At 41.7% G+C, this 14,384-nt stretch overlaps 1 pseudogene across 1 annotated transcript; it reads left to right on the forward strand.

The window, feature by feature from the left end:
• Positions 1–4,917: 4,917 nt before the first annotated feature.
• Positions 4,918–5,329, forward strand: LOC308099311 (small ribosomal subunit protein uS8-like; annotated as a pseudogene). The gene has a single exon. The product of its transcript is annotated as a small ribosomal subunit protein uS8-like (transcript).
• Positions 5,330–14,384: the final 9,055 nt, after the last annotated feature.

Here is a 14,384-nt window from a genome sequence, read left to right on the forward strand (position 1 = left end):
GCTCAGACATTGATTAGTCTCAGTGGAATCAGGCAGAGAAAGAGGGATCCACAGGAAAGAGAGAGACGTGAGATGAGATGAGACAGGGCTGAGTGTGGGTGGGGCAGGGTGTTAGTGAACAGGAGAGAGCTAGGGAACAAATGAGTGGAGGGAGTAGGGAGAGAGTGGAGAGGAGAGGAAATGTCAGTGATGGGACATAACCAGAGTGTAAATGTCTCCAAACATGTCTGTCCTCCAGGACTTAAAGGACACAAGAGTGAAAAAGCCTGTCCACACCCAGGCAACATTTTATCACTCCTGTTCCTTTGCTAGAGTGTCAAGACACACAGAGAGATACACACACACACACACACGCACACACGCACGCGCACACACACACACACACACACACACACACACACACACACACACACACACACACACACACACACACACACACACACACACACACACACACACACACACACACCAACTTACTAAGAATAGACCTTCTTCATAATAAACAACACCGACCCCTCCCCCCCCCCTCCTTCCAACACTCATAAGGCACACATCCAAAGTCATCCAAACTGGAATAGAACCTTTGGACAGTGATGCATCTCCGTCTCTATTTATATAATCCTGTAGCCCTGTTTGTGTACTGCAACACAACGCAACGTGCCTCCATCTCTGACTACCCACCTCGCAATTTTCGCCCTTGTAATGGGGGAGCTTCCCGCACCCATTTATAGTATATTTGAATAACATAATCAGTTAACCCACTAAGACCCGAGGCCGATTCTAAAAATGTCTTCTTAAATCCTAACGAAAAACGCATTCGTTGCTATATCAGTGCATGGTTCTCAAACTTTTTCATGTCAAGGACCCCCAAAACTAAACCGTCCCATCTCAAAATATGTTGTTCCAGGGACCCCCAGAAGCAAAGATTTGAGTAAAACATTTTCCCTTTAAAAGAAAAAAAATATATATATATAGGATGTGCACAAATTTTCACGATAAAAAAAAAACAGAGATCTACAAGGTCATAGCGCTATGAGCTTGTAGATCTGCTATTTTTGAAAAATGGTGACACACACTCATATATTAGGCTAAAATCTAAAAAGGACACAGCTGCTTTCCCGGTTTTAATTGGTTAATGTGAATGTGGGACGACTTGGCAGGAAGGAAGCGCTGTGACAGACTCACTGTTAAAAGTCTCTCTCTCTTCTCCGTCTCTCTGTTCTGTTCCAACTCTAATATCTTCCCCCTTCCACAGTGTGTTTGTCTGCCTGGTTCTTTAGTTCCTCTCCATCTCTGTGAAGTGTAAATATTGTGTCCCTCGTGTATTCCAACTTTCAAAGTAGTGTATAGGACGTATAGTGGGAGAAACGTACTGCACAGAAATGCATAGATCTCATACCTTCTACTGCATTTATAAACTCATAAAAATATACTACACTTAGATAAATTAATTCTACTGATCTTTAAACATGTATAATGACAAACTCCTCTACCGCACCATACGGTTTATGTGCATCTCTCGTCCCCTGCTCTCTCAATTCAATGGGGCATTATTGGCATCAGAAAACACACGTTTTACATTGCCAACGCAAAAGCGGAACAATCAGAACTAAATAAATATACAATTAATAGGGAATAAAGGAATGTCTCACACACACACACACACACACACACACACACACACACACACACACACACACACACACACACACACACACACACAAACAGCTGAGACTGGCTTAGACTGTGATTGTATGAGACACACCCAGTAGTTTCCCTGGCTCCAGACCAATCCAAATCGGCCCGATTTTGGGCCGAATTGGCTTCGGGAAGCGTCGGCCAGTCGGTTAGGGGTCCGTCGGGGGGTCCGTCGGGACCTTTTCGGCCGACCCAGAGCCGACCGAACATGTTCAGCTTTTTAGCCGACTGGCAGCGCAGTGACAACAGAGGGCTGTCGGTGTTGCCAGATTATGTGAGAGAAACAAGCGACCATGTCTAAGAAAACCTACATTCACTGTTTCTCGTGAGGGAGAGGGGGGGAGAAAGAGGGGGGAGAAAGAGAGAGAGAGAGGGAAAGAGAGAGAGGAAGGGAGAGAGGGGAGAGAAAGAGAAAGAGAGAGGGGAGGAAGACAGAGAGAAAGAGGGTGGGAGAAAGTGGGTGAGAGAGAGGGAGATACCAGGAGCGAGGGAGAGAGAGGAACGGAGAAAGCGGGAGGGAGAAAGAAAGGGAGAGAGACGGAGAGAGAAACGGAGGGAGGGAGAAAGAGGGAGTTAAAAAGCGGCAGAGAGAGAAGGAAAGAAAGAGAGAGGGAGAGACAGGGAGAGAAAAAAGGGAGAGTGAAAGATTGAGAGAGAAAGAGCGAGCGAGAGATTGAGGAGACGGAAAGAGGGAGAGAGAACGAGCAATTAAGTGAATTGCTTTCACCTGCTGCTGCTGCTGCTGTGCGGAGTGTGCTACAGGGCATATCTCCGCCAAGCCAGGGTGACCTACCCAGGCTCATGAAATTCATATTCAGGCATAGTAGCCAATTAGAATGAAATCTGCAAAAACGGACTCATATACTGATACAGAACCATATATTGGCTATATATTATGGCTGTCGGGTGGAAATCTTGTATGTTCCTTTTTTATTATTATTTAAAAACCATTTAAAATCGTGAAAATAGCCAATCTACAAGCCGTAATTATTAATAATTAAGAAATACTATATTTTAAAGAGTGAAAAATCAACTAAAGTCATTATTAGTGCAAGTTCATTCACATTTCATTTGAATGAAAATAACTTGTGGGTAAAATACATTCTGTGAATCTAATGTGATTAATGTGACCCCTACTTCAGTCAGTGAAGTCCAGGGCTGAATGTGACATATTGAGACCTATATAACTAAATATTGGTCATTTGCCAACACATTATTTTGTGAAATAAATGGGTAATATTTCACAGATAGTTATACTATTCTTATAATATATTAAAATACAATCATCCTTAACCTTCAAGTTAAATGCATTATTTCCGTGGACTTAAAAATCATTTTTGGACTTAAAAATCTTTATTATTTTTTTGGATGGCCTCCAAAAAATTACAACACCAAAGGCCAAGTGGCCTTGCCCCTAAAATGACGAAATTCCAGGCTTGAATGCAATAGATGTACTCTGAGTCTGTTACAAGTTAGCCTGAGGCTACGAGCTCAATCCATGGTCTTGAAGGGCAGACCCAAACACAGCCGCCTGGATTTGTGCGTGGCTTCCTATTGCTTCACCAATCTATGTCCCCGCCTCCCCTCCCCTCCCCCCCTCGGCCTGTGCACGGAGCACGCTGACGTCACCAAATTTAGAGCGACGCCCCTCTGCACTCTGATTGGTTAGGAGATAACAAGGTCCAAGACCATCGTTCCTGCATCGCTCCCCCAGGCTTTTTTTCTTTTGTAACAAAAAAAAAAGCCTGGGTTTCCGAGGCTAGTTACAAGTAAAAGTCCGGAATTCAACATTTACTTGAGTAAAAGTACTAAAGTATTGGTATAAAAATGTACTTAAAGTACCAAAAGTAAAAGTACAAAAATGTTTGAAAATAGCAGATCTACAAGCTCAGAACGCGTGCATCGCAACACGTTGTGAGCTTGTAGATCTGATATTTTCAAATAGCTTATAGGTATAAAATAGGGCTAAAGTGGTTAATGTATGTTTCATAATGATTTATATCTGCAAAGTAACTAGTAACTAAACATTTCAAATAATTGTTGTGGAGTACAAGTATAGACAATTGGAAATACTCCAGTAAAGTAAAAGTACCTCAAAATTGTACTTAAGTACAGTACTTGAGTAAATGTACTAGTTACTTTACACCACTGCACGTCAGTGAAGAAAAAACGCTGGGAACATCCCTAAGTGGCTTTGCAGGGAAACAAGCCCAAAGTCGCTTATAATAAGCAGACCTGGCAACGCTGGCAGGCTAAAAGTCAAATTAGCACATGAATGGCCAGTCGGCTGACAGACTTAAATGGCAACTTTTGCCAACCGAATACCAGTCTGTTGCAGTCTGGAGTAGTCTGCAATAGTCTGGACGAGTCTGTTTGGTGCGGAGTTGCCTTTAGGAAATACACCACGTTATACGGTGCAACGCTTTTTCGCCCTCTTTTCTCTACATTGCCTACATTGTGCTGTGGACATACATTTATGACAATATTATTTAGGTTACTATTGTGCTGGCCCTGCCCCCTGCCTCACTGTTGGCTAGCCGGCAGCCTTGGTGATTGCCAGAGTGGAGCAGGCCGTCAGACGAACAGAGTACACCTGGGGCTATGGGTTTGGGGGAGTATATAAAGACCTCTCATTGAAACCCTTACTCTCTCGGTTTCCTCCCCAGAGGCAGGTCATGGGATGCCACCTGGCCTGAGTGGGGCCTAACCCTTTTTGGTTTATTTTGGTTTACTTTGTTTTATCCAACACTCACACAGCACATTCCATGCACCCATACACTGCAGACATGATTGATTACTGACTTGCTCACACCAGTTTGTCTAGTTAATTGCCTTATTTCTTTAATGTTAGTCAAATAAATATAAGTTAAAATATTTGAATCATGTGTGGACTCCCTTATTTTGACCGTAGTATATGACACTATACGTTGAAATAAATTTATAACTTATAAATTCCCCTGCCATCAGTATGACTCAGACATGACCATATAGGCTATAGAATTCACTATGACTCAGACATGACCATAATATGGTCATGTCTGAGTCATAGTGAACTCTGTATATAGTTCCCACTGCGGCTACACCCAAACATGGCATTGCTGACTGTGTCATCATGACATCAGAAGCAAACAAACCGTGTCGTCATGATATCAGACTCAAACAGATCATATAAGGATCCATATATATTATGCGGATAGTTTTCCGCCATATTGCAGAACCATGGTGCGCATGAACGTTCTCGCGGATGCGCTCAAAAGTATCAGCAGCGCTGAGAAACGTGGGAAACGTCAGGTCCTCGTCAGGCCGTGTATAGGGTCATGGTGCGCTTCCTCACCGCCATGATGAAGCACGGGTACCATTGGGGAATTTCAGACCATCGACGACGACCACAGAGCCGGGAAGATTGTCGTCGATCTCACAGGCAGACTTAACAAGCGTGGCGTGATCAGCCCACCTTTTGACCTCCAGCTGAAAGACCTGGAGCAGTGGCAGAACAACCTCCTGCCATCCAGACAGTTTGGATACATGGTGTTGACCACCTCAGCTGACATCATGGACCATGAAGAGGCCAGAAGGAAACACACAGGAGGCAAAATCCTTGGATTATTTTTCTAAATGTGAAGAACTGTTCTAATAACAGTTAGTTATTAGACAGTTAGTTAAAAAAAACAAATAAGTTAGGCGGATAGGCAGTTGTCCAGAACTGCTGATCCGACCGATACATGGGCATGCCCATATATGGCCATATACTGATGACATCAGGGATCTCCATATGTGGGCATAAAAAGGAAAAGGACTGACAGATACAGAGATCTCCTTTGGGTATGCCCATATATGGGCATATACTGATGACATCAGGGAACTCCATATATGGGCATATCTGTTGGCTCGGCGATGCGACATAGGTGTGACTGGTGCATAGCAGCCCGGCCCAAACCTTTAGTAGACGAAAGTTTGCTCAGTTTTGGTTCTGTTCTGTGTTTCCTTAACTCATTCAGTGCCAAACTTATTTCTGGCTTTATGACCTCTGTGCCAAGGCCAAAAATACATTGTAAAAAAAAGTGCTTAGGAGCCGAGATACAGCCTTTTCCAGTAAGAAGTTAAACAAGAAGTGAATGGAGCAGCAAATCTTCAAATCATCATATCTTGGGTTCTGAACATTAAAAAAATATATATATATATTATAATATTTATTTATTTTTCATGACGTCGGCGACGTCATTGGCACTCTGGGCTTATGAAAAACGTGACGTCGGCGACGTCATTGGCACTGAATGAGTTAACTGATTTTGTTTTGTTTTTGACTATTCGAAGAAACATTTACAACTAGAAAATGTGCTCCTCGGAGCACAAGTCTCCGCCAGCAGACCCGTGCTATTTTAATCAAATGAAATCACTTACCCTATCTTTAACCATAGTTTTCTGGGAATGTTCTTCTTTTCCTTTCGATGTTCTTTACAGACTCTTGTACTTTTTCTTCCAGAGATTGTAGCAATCTTTGCTGTGTCATGTTGTCAGCATTTGTGGCTCGTCTTCGTTTTTTGTCATTTAGGGATTCTTTGTCTCTGTTTAGTGTTCTTTGTCTCTGTTTCTTAGCTTTGGCCTTCTGCGCCTTTGCTTCTTCATCAGGTTTCAGACGATGATTTGCTGCTTCTTCAGTTTGCGTAATGGGAGTTAGTTGCATTGTGTGATCTCAGCTGTGATCTCTGTTTGTACTGGATAGTACTGTTCCTGTCTAAGCTATTTATATATTTATATTACATATTGTGATGTCACGTGAAACTTGGCCAATGTTAGGTGTTCTCAGAGGGACACACACACGCACGGACGGACGGACGGACGGACGGACGGACGGACGGACGGACGGACGGACGGGTGATTTGTACTGGAAGGTACTGTTCCAATCAAGACTGATTGATCCTGTCTTACCTCACTTCAAAAACATAAATGGCTTTTTGAAGTGACACACCTATTTATAGGATTTTATTTCGTCATGCGTCTCGCTAGCCAATCAAAAGCATTGGTGACAATTGGTGACAACATATTGTCACGTGTCACGTGAAGCTTGACCAATGTTAGCTTGTCTAGGGGGGGGGGGTCACACAGCGGGACAGAACGAAAACATACTCTCCACCTCTGGCGGAGACAAAAACATTGTGTGCACGTCAATGAAATTTGTCGCTGGGCACAACTTTAAAGGGACTACACCATGAATTTTTACTTTTTCTTCTTTTTTGTGCGTTTTTGGTCTCCCCTACCTCTCTTCTATCCCCAAAAATACCCCAGTTTGAACACTCAAGCTTTCACAGCAAATCTGGGGTTTTCTGTAAATTGGTCTCAAAACAGGCCAAACTGATTTTGTCCCTGACGTGACGTGACGTCACGTCACGGTACAATCCCTCCCGTTTTTCAGTTAAAAAATAATAAAAATATATATATATTTTTTTTTTCTCCACACAGAACCAGGAGATAACATGCATACAAACTGGCTCAATAGCGCCCCGTGCCAAACAGGACAATGTCTGTATTGCAGGTGAAAGTGCTTTATAAGCAAGAGAGAAGTTAGTTGGAATGAGTATATCTGAGGCTTGATTTAGGCTCAAACCTTTTGAAAAACGTTTCAGGGACATAAACAATATGATATTAAATATTATTAATATTTTTAAATTCATGGTGTAGTACCTTTAACTAACTGCTGCTCTGACCGACTTACACTGAACTAGCTTTTTTCCATTCAAAGTCTATTAGTCTAAGTCACAAAGGGAACACGCTTCAGCCAAGTTGTGAGTAGAAAGGCTCTGGTGCTCAACAGTAGAGAACAATATAATCAGAACAAAGAGTTACCTGGACACTTCCAAATGGACCACCCAAATAAATGACTGGAGCACTCAATCAGGTCTACATGTTTTATTATTCGACAAGGTGTCTTTACTTTAAAAAAAAAACGTGTGTGTGTGTGTGTGTGTGTGTGTGTGTGTGTGTGTGTGTGTGTGTGTGTGTGTGTGTGTGTGTGTGTGTGTGTGTGTAATGACCTTAAATTACGACATTTTCAACCCTTCATATAATTGGTCTTCAATAATGCTCATCAGAATATGGTACCATTTTGATCTACTCAGTCTGTGTCTCAGAGGAGGGCTATGGACAGTCATCGAGTGACATCATCGGTAAGCAGATTTGGTCATTTTATGTTGTATTAATGCAAGAACAATAGCTTCTATTGTAGCATGCTAACTTTCCAGGAATAGAAAGCTTGCAGTTTCTATTAGTGTGGATTGCCCATCGATGATGTCACTGGAATAGGCGAGTTTCTGAACTGTCCACAGTCCTTCTCTAAGACACAGACCAAGTAGACAAAAATTGTACCATATTATAGTTAGCATCAGTGAGGACCTATGAAGATAGGTTGAAAATGGGTGAAGTGGTCCTTTAAGCGCAGGCCATATACTCCTTCCGAGGTCCGAACCTTTCTTCGGAAAGGGAGGATATATAACAAATTGACGTCATTCGGAAATTTGGATGGGCAGTTTCTGAAATTTGATGCACCTCCAGATGTCCTGACTTTCCGACGGAAAGCCTGTCCAAAGCCAAATGTCAGAGGGAGTATGATTTGCGCTTTAGAACGCATCTTTAAAACAACATAATGGGGAAACACTGCATATAAAAGCAAGTTCATGTCAATATTTACAAATATTTACAAAAACATGTTCTGTATATTACTTCCACAGTAAAGCCTACGCAGAATAATAGCCGGGCATCATTATAGGAAGCAAGAGAGATTGTTTACTCCACCAGCAGATGCTGCATTAAGGGTGTAGATCCAAAAATTTTCCCTCTGCAATAATTTTGTAGTAATGACACCTCCCCTAGGAGGTGGGGTAGTTTTTGCAATCCCTATGTATTTGAGGGATGAAGGTAGGTTAAGACTTAGACAGGGGCCATTTTTGAATTGCAGCCTCCTGAAGGTGTATCTTTAGGGCAGTTTTGAAAGTGAGTAGGGTTTTACACTCCTTTACTCCTTTTGGTAGGGCATTACACATTTTTGATGAATAGCATGAGAACGAGTTCATTTCCTTTGTTGAGCCAAATCTGGGTTGAACATGATTCGTGGAGCTGCCTCTGGTGTTATGATCGTGGACTTCATTAACATTTTGGAAGTATCTAGACAAATACAGGGGGATCCCAATGTTGTGGTGTATCTTGAAGACCATCTAACAATGATTTGCTTGATTAATTGATTGAACACTTTATTAACAGTTTGCACAGACAAGCACAGTTCAATACAAGGTCTGTTAAGAGAATTTGAAACCCAAGAAAGCACTATGGCTTGTTTCCATTGGGGTCCTTTCATTCATTCATCGAAACATTTATTGACAGACAAATATACACTACTATGCAAACACATCATATAAACGGGCAGAATTTGAAAATAAAAATATCTAGAGTAAACATCATATCAACGTGTAGAAATCGAAAAGAAAAATATGTACAGCACACAGTTTGGGGGGCAGGGGGGGGGGGGGGGGGGCGTTAGGCTAGGTTTTGAAGGAGAGTAAGGATTCACATATTTTTTATAACTGTTAGTATAGGGCATTCCATATTTTTTGGCATAGCAGTTTATCTTGGGCTGCCTGGAGCCTTGTTTTTAAGGCCTTTGTGGTGCTATGGGACCATGAGGTGCATGCGTAGCTTCCACAGTGACACGCCATTGTATAGTCCAGGTTTTCATTGAGTATTTGCGGTTTTGTGTATTGCGGTTTTCTGTAGCATTCACTTTGGAGCAGGTAGGCCTACTTCCGAGGTCGCCACTACCAAAATGTATGTTACACATAATTACTTTAAAGGAGAACGCTCCTACATGGGTTCATATTGACAGTATGTGGATCAGATAACCGCATAACAAGACAAGAAACATAACAGAAGAGATAAAAGATAAGTAGTGAATATAAAAAAAATATATAGACAATAAAATAATGTAAGATTACATATGTTAACATAAAATATGATTAGCTTCTTCCAGCAATGTACTTCATGAATGAATTTACCCATAGGCGGCGGGTAATGAAGGCTAGGGTAGGCTAAACCTTCCCAAATGTTAGGCTGGGAAATTCTGGGAATTGTGCAAATTATATATAATATATGTGCGCAGAATTATTTAATTATTATTTTTTATAATAAATCAGTAAAATCAGGCAAAAATAATAATTAATTAACAAAACCCTAACACCGAAATAAAGTAACCAAAAATAGAAAAGAAACGAACAAAATCCGGCATTTTTTCACGCGCGCGTGCGTGCACTATTTCGCCACCCGCGCGGCCAACCCCCCCAGCCTCAAGCCAGATCTCCTAGCCTTCCCAATTGTCAGGCTCCCCGCCGCCTATGAATTTACCTACAGATATACTACTTGGGAGTTCCAGCTAAATGTTTGATGGTTAGGATCCAAATGGACTCTTACAGGTTTGTAACTCCAAGAGTGTACAAATGGAACCGGTGAGGGTCCATTTGGTTCCATTTGTACACTCTCAGAGTTCAATTAACATTGAGGATTTAGCGGTGTAGACAGAGATTAAAATAAATAAATAATAATAAATCATTAAATGGGGTTCTGTGGTCTTATGCACTTCAAACTGGCTGTCCCTGAATTTAAAAAGGCTGCCCATCACTGTTGTACAGATTTCATACAGGGTAGTTTGCCAGTCTTTTGGCAGAGGTACAGCAGTGGCTGAACAAACCCAGTGATCACAGTGATGGAAAGACATATCTGTTGATAGTACAGTAGTTCGGCTGACATTAACTTCCCTCGACAGGCCGCAACAACAATTAAAATGCAACAAAGCAAGTAATTTCCCACAAAGGACACCATGATCAGGCAGATGATAATGAAGGCTCTCCTCTTCATGCTGTTGGAGGGAGAGACACAGGGGTCCCTCCCCGTCCTGCCTGGACCGGGCCCCTTGTTGTCCCCTGGACCGGGCCGTTTCAGAGCCCTGAGAACAGCCAGGCTGCACGACAGCATCACTGACATGAAGAATACACATTGACCCACATAACAATAATAGAGAGGCTCGGATAAATCAAGCTGCACCATTACTAGCGATGCTGCAATGATGGCCACCCAGGAGAACACGGAACAACCCACCCTGTACCTCATGGGTTTGTACTTGAGGAAGAGCACTGGAAGAACCACTGCCATGAATCGCTCTACACAGATACAGCTCTGGAAGATGGGACGTCCGGTGAACAGGATACCATTAGTGAAGATAACTAATTTGGTAATCCTCTTGAAAAGAATGAGAACATTAAACAAGCTGAAGAGGATCTCACATATGCTCAGATTAAGAGTGAAGATCTCCGAGGCCATGGTACCGGCTGCTCCGGTGAACACCAGCCACAGAATGCCTGCGTTGATGGGGAGTCCCAGGACCACGTTGACTGCGATGGTTAAAATAACCACACTGCTGTAGGGGGACGTCTCGTTTGATGTGTTCATCGTCCTGGCAGCGTTGACGTCAGTACGAACTCCGTTTTCACAATTCAGGAAAAAGATCTTTTGGAGAGAGAGACAAATGGTCAAAAGAGAGACAAAGACAGAGGAACCTAGTGAAAAGAGATGTCCATGCATTGGGCGGGATACTGTTTTTGACACTGTGGCTGTGTGTATTTTTGTTCTGCATAGTGCCAGCTGTAAGTATAGAGGGTGTATACTGATGCATACTTTTTGTTCATCATTGACGGTGCCTTTTGAGATGTTATTCTTCCTATGAATGCATCTCACAGTACTTCTCTCCCTCTGTATCTATACCTTAACTGCTGTGCTTCATCGTACGCCTGGATTTCCCCTGTGGGATCAATAAAGGTATGTCTGTCTGTCTGTCTGTCTGTCTGTCTGTCTGTCTGTGTAGTGGTGTGAGTGCCTACAGAACCTGGCTACTTTGCCTAACATTAGGCATAAATACAACCTCGCACCATCTGTTGTAGTCAATCATTTAGGTGTCATGATGTCTGTAAAACAATAGCCTATAAGCAGCCACAGCATTTGCATATACAGTTTGCCTACTGATGCAGTGCTGCCAATGAGTGAGAGCACTAAAAAATGACTAAACATTTTAATATGGGGGGGGGGACTTGACAATCCTTCTAAACTAAACCTAGCCAATTCCTAACTTAAACTAAAACTACTTATGCACTCATAAACCTAACTAAAATTAAGCTGAAATCAAATATCAAACTAAAATTAATATGCACGTGAAATTGAAATATCACTCCCAATGTTGAAACATCCCCACTACACCCCTGTCTACAACCCCTGTCTACTAACTAATACACCTCTACAAAAATAACGTAATGCTTATTAAAAGACCTCTGCAAGATAATACTATATAAAACACCTCTACAACATAATAGGAATTTAAAAAACCCTTCAACATACTAATTAAAACACCCCTATTGCATAATTAAAACACTCTTATAACATAATACTAATTATAACACTCTTATAACACACTAATTAAAACACCACTTAATACTAATTAAAACACCACTATAGAAAATACTAATTAAAACACATCTACAACATAATACTAATTTAAACACCCCTATAGAACAATACTAATTAAAACACCCCTTTATAACATAATACCAATTAAAACACATCTACAACATAATACAAATTAAAACACCTGTATAACAATACTAATTAGAACACCTGTATAACATAACACTAATTAAAACACCCCTATAACATCACACTAATTAAAACACCTGTATAACATCATACTAATTGAAACACCTCTACAGCCTACAGTAATGTTAAATATAATATATTTGCAATCAGACCTTAACGTGTGAAGTGCTGTACGTGGCCTGATGAGCTCTGCTGTCCACACAGGTGTGAAGTGCTGTGGCCTGGTGAGCTCTGCTGCAATGCTGTCCACACAGGTCAAGTAACACCTGTTAATGTCCTGCATAGGCTGGATATGCAAATACTTCTCATATTCTGACAGGGCATCAATTTTCATCCATCATCAACGCAAAATATGAAAATATTGCCATCAGTCCCGGCCATGACGCAAACAGTCATGAAGCAGAGACAAGAGTGACTTGGTTTTGTAAAACAAAATTAAATGTATTGGTCTCTTCTAACAATAAATGCACGAAAGGCATGTCTGTCCGTCTTTAGTTCACATACTGTATCTCGACCGACCGCCCGACTTGGCCAACGACCCTGAGAGCATTGGTGCAAAAACTGAGTCATCATGACTCATACATGGATCATCTATCTATTGAGATATCTACTGGGTCACATTGAGCCAACTAATGAAAGATAGCCTGAGTTAAATGTTCACTTCGAACATGTGGCAGTGTTTTCTATATTCTTAAAGTGAATTTGCTGACAATTTTGTTGTTTACTGGTACAGTGTTAAAAATGTTTTGTACTAATAATAGCATGCTTTGGGGGCCTTGAAAAACCTTTTCCTACAGTAGACCTGTAGTAGTAATCAGTGTATGCACTATGCAGCCACGCACGCACGCTAAGGTTGGTCAGATGGTTTGCTTTCACCTTCCATCTCTTCATCAGGGAGGAAAAGTACAGCTAATGTACTTTTGGTGCGATAATATTATAATATATCTATTGATCATCTTAACGACTCTCTCTTGCTCAGACGATCAGTCATTCATATCATTAAAGGGATGTAAAGAATAACAATACCCAAAGGAACGTGTGAAACAGACTGTGACCATCGTCTGCCTCATTCCCACTCTCTTCCTCTTCCTGTCTCCTACTCTCTCACTTTCTCTCTCTCTCTCTCTCTTTCTCTGACTCTAAATTATCTGAGAGCGGTAATTAAAAAGTGCTCTTTGGTTCCTGCAATGTGCTAGCAAGTGAAGTGCTCATTACACGCGCACGTGGACAGACACACACACACACACACACACACACACACACACACACACACACACACACACACACACACACACACACACACACACACACACACACACACACACAGGTCAGACAGTCGCGTTCACCTTCCATCTCTTCATCAGAGAGGTGAATTACAGCTAATGTACTTTTGGTGTGACAATATGATCGTATATCCATTGATCCTCTAAAAGACTCTCTAGCTCAAACGATCAGTGATTTATGTCATTAAAGGGTAAAGAATAACAATACCCAAAGGAATGTGTGAAACCGACTGTGAGATTAAACTAACCCTCCTCCGCCTCATTCCCACTCTCTCTCTCTCTATTCCTGTCTCCTAGTGTCTCTCTCTCTCTCTCTAAATTATCTGAAAGCGGTAATTAAAAAGTGCACTTTGGTTCCTGCAATGGGTTAGCAAGTAATGTGCTCATAACACACACACACACACACACACACACACACACACACACACACACACACACATGTCCAAACTCATGAATGCAGGTGGCAGAAGTAGCCCTGATAAGGAACCCAACATCATTAAAGGAGGAGTTCACCCCAAAAAGTACTTATTTTCTATCAATTACACACCCCATGAAGCCTTGCTTTCATGGATTTATTTTTGTTTTCGTGGCATTCCTAAGACAATAATTTGATGACTGTGTGTATTTCCGGTAGGAGACACAAATAATCTACTTTGTGTCTCCTACCGGATACATTAGCCGGTAGGAGACGGGAATCAAATTATTAGCTTAAGAATGCGA

The sequence above is a fragment of the Gymnoscopelus braueri genome (genome assembly GCF_963280865.1).
Source record: "Gymnoscopelus braueri genome assembly, chromosome: 2".
Lineage (NCBI taxonomy): Eukaryota > Metazoa > Chordata > Actinopteri > Myctophiformes > Myctophidae > Gymnoscopelus > Gymnoscopelus braueri.